The following is a 6000-nucleotide window of genomic DNA, read 5'->3' as shown; positions in this document are numbered from 1 at the left end:
AAAAAAGTTAGCCTCGTTTCTCATCATTTTGGACCATGGGCTATAGCCCATATCGTACGGCATACTATAGCGCGCCGTTTTTCATCATTTTTGAAGATTTGAAAAAAATGACGAAATGACAAAAACGAAAGGTTATAGCCCATGTTTTTTGAAATTTTGAAAAAAAAAGTTAGCCTCGTTTCTCATCATTTTGGACCATGGGCTATAGCCCATATCGTACGGCATACTATAGCGCGCCGTTTTTCATCATTTTTGAAGATTTGAAAAAAATGACGAAATGACAAAAACGAAAGGTTATAGCCCATGTTTTTTGAAATTTTGAAAAAAAAAGTTAGCCTCGTTTCTCATCATTTTGGACCATGGGCTATAGCCCATATCGTACGGCATACTATAGCGCGCCGTTTTTCATCATTTTTGAAGATTTGAAAAAAATGACAAAATGACAAAAACGAAAGGTTATAGCCCATGTTTTTTGAAATTTTGAAAAAAAAAGTTAGCCTCGTTTCTCATCATTTTGGACCATGGGCTATAGCCCATATCGTACGGCATACTATAGCGCGCCGTTTTTCATCATTTTTGAAGATTTGAAAAAAATGACGAAATGACAAAAACGAAAGGTTATAGCCCATGTTTTTTGAAATTTTGAAAAAAAAAGTTAGCCTCGTTTCTCATCATTTTGGACCATGGGCTATAGCCCATATCGTACGGCATACTATAGCGCGCCGTTTTTCATCATTTTTGAAGATTTGAAAAAAATGACGAAATGACAAAAACGAAAGGTTATAGCCCATGTTTTTTGAAATTTTGAAAAAAAAAGTTAGCCTCGTTTCTCATCATTTTGGACCATGGGCTATAGCCCATATCGTACGGCATACTATAGCGCGCCGTTTTTCATCATTTTTGAAGATTTGAAAAAAATGACGAAATGACAAAAACGAAAGGTTATAGCCCATGTTTTTTGAAATTTTGAAAAAAAAAGTTAGCCTCGTTTCTCATCATTTTGGACCATGGGCTATAGCCCATATCGTACGGCATACTATAGCGCGCCGTTTTTCATCATTTTTGAAGATTTGAAAAAAATGACGAAATGACAAAAACGAAAGGTTATAGCCCATGTTTTTTGAAATTTTGAAAAAAAAAGTTAGCCTCGTTTCTCATCATTTTGGACCATGGGCTATAGCCCATATCGTACGGCATACTATAGCGCGCCGTTTTTCATCATTTTTGAAGATTTGAAAAAAATGACGAAATGACAAAAACGAAAGGTTATAGCCCATGTTTTTTGAAATTTTGAAAAAAAAAGTTAGCCTCGTTTCTCATCATTTTGGACCATGGGCTATAGCCCATATCGTACGGCATACTATAGCGCGCCGTTTTTCATCATTTTTGAAGATTTGAAAAAAATGACGAAATGACAAAAACGAAAGGTTATAGCCCATGTTTTTTGAAATTTTGAAAAAAAAAGTTAGCCTCGTTTCTCATCATTTTGGACCATGGGCTATAGCCCATATCGTACGGCATACTATAGCGCGCCGTTTTTCATCATTTTTGAAGATTTGAAAAAAATGACGAAATGACAAAAACGAAAGGTTATAGCCCATGTTTTTTGAAATTTTGAAAAAAAAAGTTAGCCTCGTTTCTCATCATTTTGGACCATGGGCTATAGCCCATATCGTACGGCATACTATAGCGCGCCGTTTTTCATCATTTTTGAAGATTTGAAAAAAATGACGAAATGACAAAAACGAAAGGTTATAGCCCATGTTTTTTGAAATTTTGAAAAAAAAAGTTAGCCTCGTTTCTCATCATTTTGGACCATGGGCTATAGCCCATATCGTACGGCATACTATAGCGCGCCGTTTTTTATCATTTTTGAAGATTTGAAAAAAATGACAAAATGACAAAAACGAAAGGTTATAGCCCATGTTTTTTGAAATTTTGAAAAAAAAAGTTAGCCTCGTTTCTCATCATTTTGGACCATGGGCTATAACCCATATCGTACGGCATTCTATAGCGCGCCGTTTTTCATCATTTTTAAAGATTTGAAAAAAATGACGAAATGACAAAAACGAAAGGTTATAGCCCATGTTTTTTGAAATTTTGAAAAAAAAAGTTAGCCTCGTTTCTCATCATTTTGGACCATGGGCTATAGCCCATATCGTACGGCATACTATAGCGCGCCGTTTTTCATCATTTTTGAAGATTTGAAAAAAATGACGAAATGACAAAAACGAAAGGTTATAGCCCATGTTTTTTGAAATTTTGAAAAAAAAAGTTAGCCTCGTTTCTCATCATTTTGGACCATGGGCTATAGCCCATATCGTACGGCATACTATAGCGCGCCGTTTTTCATCATTTTTGAAGATTTGAAAAAAATGACGAAATGACAAAAACGAAAGGTTATAGCCCATGTTTTTTGAAATTTTGAAAAAAAAAGTTAGCCTCGTTTCTCATCATTTTGGACCATGGGCTATAGCCCATATCGTACGGCATACTATAGCGCGCCGTTTTTCATCATTTTTGAAGATTTGAAAAAAATGACGAAATGACAAAAACGAAAGGTTATAGCCCATGTTTTTTGAAATTTTGAAAAAAAAAGTTAGCCTCGTTTCTCATCATTTTGGACCATGGGCTATAGCCCATATCGTACGGCATACTATAGCGCGCCGTTTTTCATCATTTTTGAAGATTTGAAAAAAATGACGAAATGACAAAAACGAAAGGTTATAGCCCATGTTTTTTGAAATTTTGAAAAAAAAAGTTAGCCTCGTTTCTCATCATTTTGGACCATGGGCTATAGCCCATATCGTACGGCATACTATAGCGCGCCGTTTTTCATCATTTTTGAAGATTTGAAAAAAATGACGAAATGACAAAAACGAAAGGTTATAGCCCATGTTTTTTGAAATTTTGAAAAAAAAAGTTAGCCTCGTTTCTCATCATTTTGGACCATGGGCTATAGCCCATATCGTACGGCATACTATAGCGCGCCGTTTTTCATCATTTTTGAAGATTTGAAAAAAATGACGAAATGACAAAAACGAAAGGTTATAGCCCATGTTTTTTGAAATTTTGAAAAAAAAAGTTAGCCTCGTTTCTCATCATTTTGGACCATGGGCTATAGCCCATATCGTACGGCATACTATACTATAGCGCGCCGTTTTTCATCATTTTTGAAGATTTGAAAAAAATGACAAAATGACAAAAACGAAAGGTTATAGCCCATGTTTTTTGAAATTTTGAAAAAAAAAGTTAGCCTCGTTTCTCATCATTTTGGACCATGGGCTATAGCCCATATCGTACGGCATTCTATAGCGCGCCGTTTTTCATCATTTTTAAAGATTTGAAAAAAATTACGAAATGACAAAAACGAAAGGTTATAGCCCATGTTTTTTGAAATTTTGAAAAAAAAAGTTAGCCTCGTTTCTCATCATTTTAGACCATGGGCTATAGCCCATATCGTACGGCATACTATAGCGCGCCGTTTTTCATCATTTTTGAAGATTTGAAAAAAATGACGAAATGACAAAAACGAAAGGTTATAGCCCATGTTTTTTGAAATTTTGAAAAAAAAGTTAGCCTCGTTTCTCATCATTTTGGACCATGGGCTATAGCCCATATCGTACGGCATACTATAGCGCGCCGTTTTTCATCATTTTTGAAGATTTGAAAAAAATGACGAAATGACAAAAACGAAAGGTTATAGCCCATGTTTTTTGAAATTTTGAAAAAAAAAGTTAGCCTCGTTTCTCATCATTTTGGACCATGGGCTATAGCCCATATCGTACGGCATACTATAGCGCGCCGTTTTTCATCATTTTTGAAGATTTGAAAAAAATGACAAAATGACAAAAACGAAAGGTTATAGCCCATGTTTTTTGAAATTTTGAAAAAAAAAGTTAGCCTCGTTTCTCATCATTTTGGACCATGGGCTATAGCCCATATCGTACGGCATTCTATAGCGCGCCGTTTTTCATCATTTTTAAAGATTTGAAAAAAATGACGAAATGACAAAAACGAAAGGTTATAGCCCATGTTTTTTGAAATTTTGAAAAAAAAAGTTAGCCTCGTTTCTCATCATTTTGGACCATGGGCTATAGCCCATATCGTACGGCATACTATAGCGCGCCGTTTTTCATCATTTTTGAAGATTTGAAAAAAATGACGAAATGACAAAAACGAAAGGTTATAGCCCATGTTTTTTGAAATTTTGGAAAAAAAAGTTAGCCTCGTTTCTCATCATTTTGGACCATGGGCTATAGCCCATATCGTACGGCATACTATAGCGCGCCGTTTTTCATCATTTTTGAAGATTTGAAAAAAATGACGAAATGACAAAAACGAAAGGTTATAGCCCATGTTTTTTGAAATTTTGAAAAAAAAAGTTAGCCTCGTTTCTCATCATTTTGGACCATGGGCTATAGCCCATATCGTACGGCATACTATAGCGCGCCGTTTTTCATCATTTTTGAAGATTTGAAAAAAATGACGAAATGACAAAAACGAAAGGTTATAGCCCATGTTTTTTTAAATTTTGAAAAAAAAAGTTAGCCTCGTTTCTCATCATTTTGGACCATGGGCTATAGCCCATATCGTACGGCATACTATAGCGCGCCGTTTTTCATCATTTTTGAAGATTTGAAAAAAATGACGAAATGACAAAAACGAAAGGTTATAGCCCATGTTTTTTGAAATTTTGAAAAAAAAAGTTAGCCTCGTTTCTCATCATTTTGGACCATGGGCTATAGCCCATATCGTACGGCATACTATAGCGCGCCGTTTTTCATCATTTTTGAAGATTTGAAAAAAATGACGAAATGACAAAAACGAAAGGTTATAGCCCATGTTTTTTGAAATTTTGAAAAAAAAAGTTAGCCTCGTTTCTCATCATTTTGGACCATGGGCTATAGCCCATATCGTACGGCATACTATAGCGCGCCGTTTTTCATCATTTTTGAAGATTTGAAAAAAATGACGAAATGACAAAAACGAAAGGTTATAGCCCATGTTTTTTGAAATTTTGAAAAAAAAAGTTAGCCTCGTTTCTCATCATTTTGGACCATGGGCTATAGCCCATATCGTACGGCATACTATAGCGCGCCGTTTTTCATCATTTTTGAAGATTTGAAAAAAATGACGAAATGACAAAAACGAAAGGTTATAGCCCATGTTTTTTGAAATTTTGAAAAAAAAAGTTAGCCTCGTTTCTCATCATTTTGGACCATGGGCTATAGCCCATATCGTACGGCATACTATAGCGCGCCGTTTTTCATCATTTTTGAAGATTTGAAAAAAATGACGAAATGACAAAAACGAAAGGTTATAGCCCATGTTTTTTGAAATTTTGAAAAAAAAAGTTAGCCTCGTTTCTCATCATTTTGGACCATGGGCTATAGCCCATATCGTACGGCATACTATAGCGCGCCGTTTTTCATCATTTTTGAAGATTTGAAAAAAATGACAAAATGACAAAAACGAAAGGTTATAGCCCATGTTTTTTGAAATTTTGAAAAAAAAAGTTAGCCTCGTTTCTCATCATTTTGGACCATGGGCTATAGCCCATATCGTACGGCATTCTATAGCGCGCCGTTTTTCATCATTTTTAAAGATTTGAAAAAAATTACGAAATGACAAAAACGAAAGGTTATAGCCCATGTTTTTTGAAATTTTGAAAAAAAAAGTTAGCCTCGTTTCTCATCATTTTAGACCATGGGCTATAGCCCATATCGTACGGCATACTATAGCGCGCCGTTTTTCATCATTTTTGAAGATTTGAAAAAAATGACGAAATGACAAAAACGAAAGGTTATAGCCCATGTTTTTTGAAATTTTGAAAAAAAAAGTTAGCCTCGTTTCTCATCATTTTGGACCATGGGCTATAGCCCATATCGTACGGCATACTATAGCGCGCCGTTTTTCATCATTTTTGAAGATTTGAAAAAAATGACGAAATGACAAAAACGATGGGTTATAGCCCATGTTTTTTGAAATTTTGAAAAA

The sequence above is a fragment of the Protomyctophum bolini genome (assembly GCF_963924005.1).
Source record: "Protomyctophum bolini genome assembly, chromosome: 21".
Lineage (NCBI taxonomy): Eukaryota > Metazoa > Chordata > Actinopteri > Myctophiformes > Myctophidae > Protomyctophum > Protomyctophum bolini.
This window is presented reverse-complemented; position numbering follows the sequence as displayed.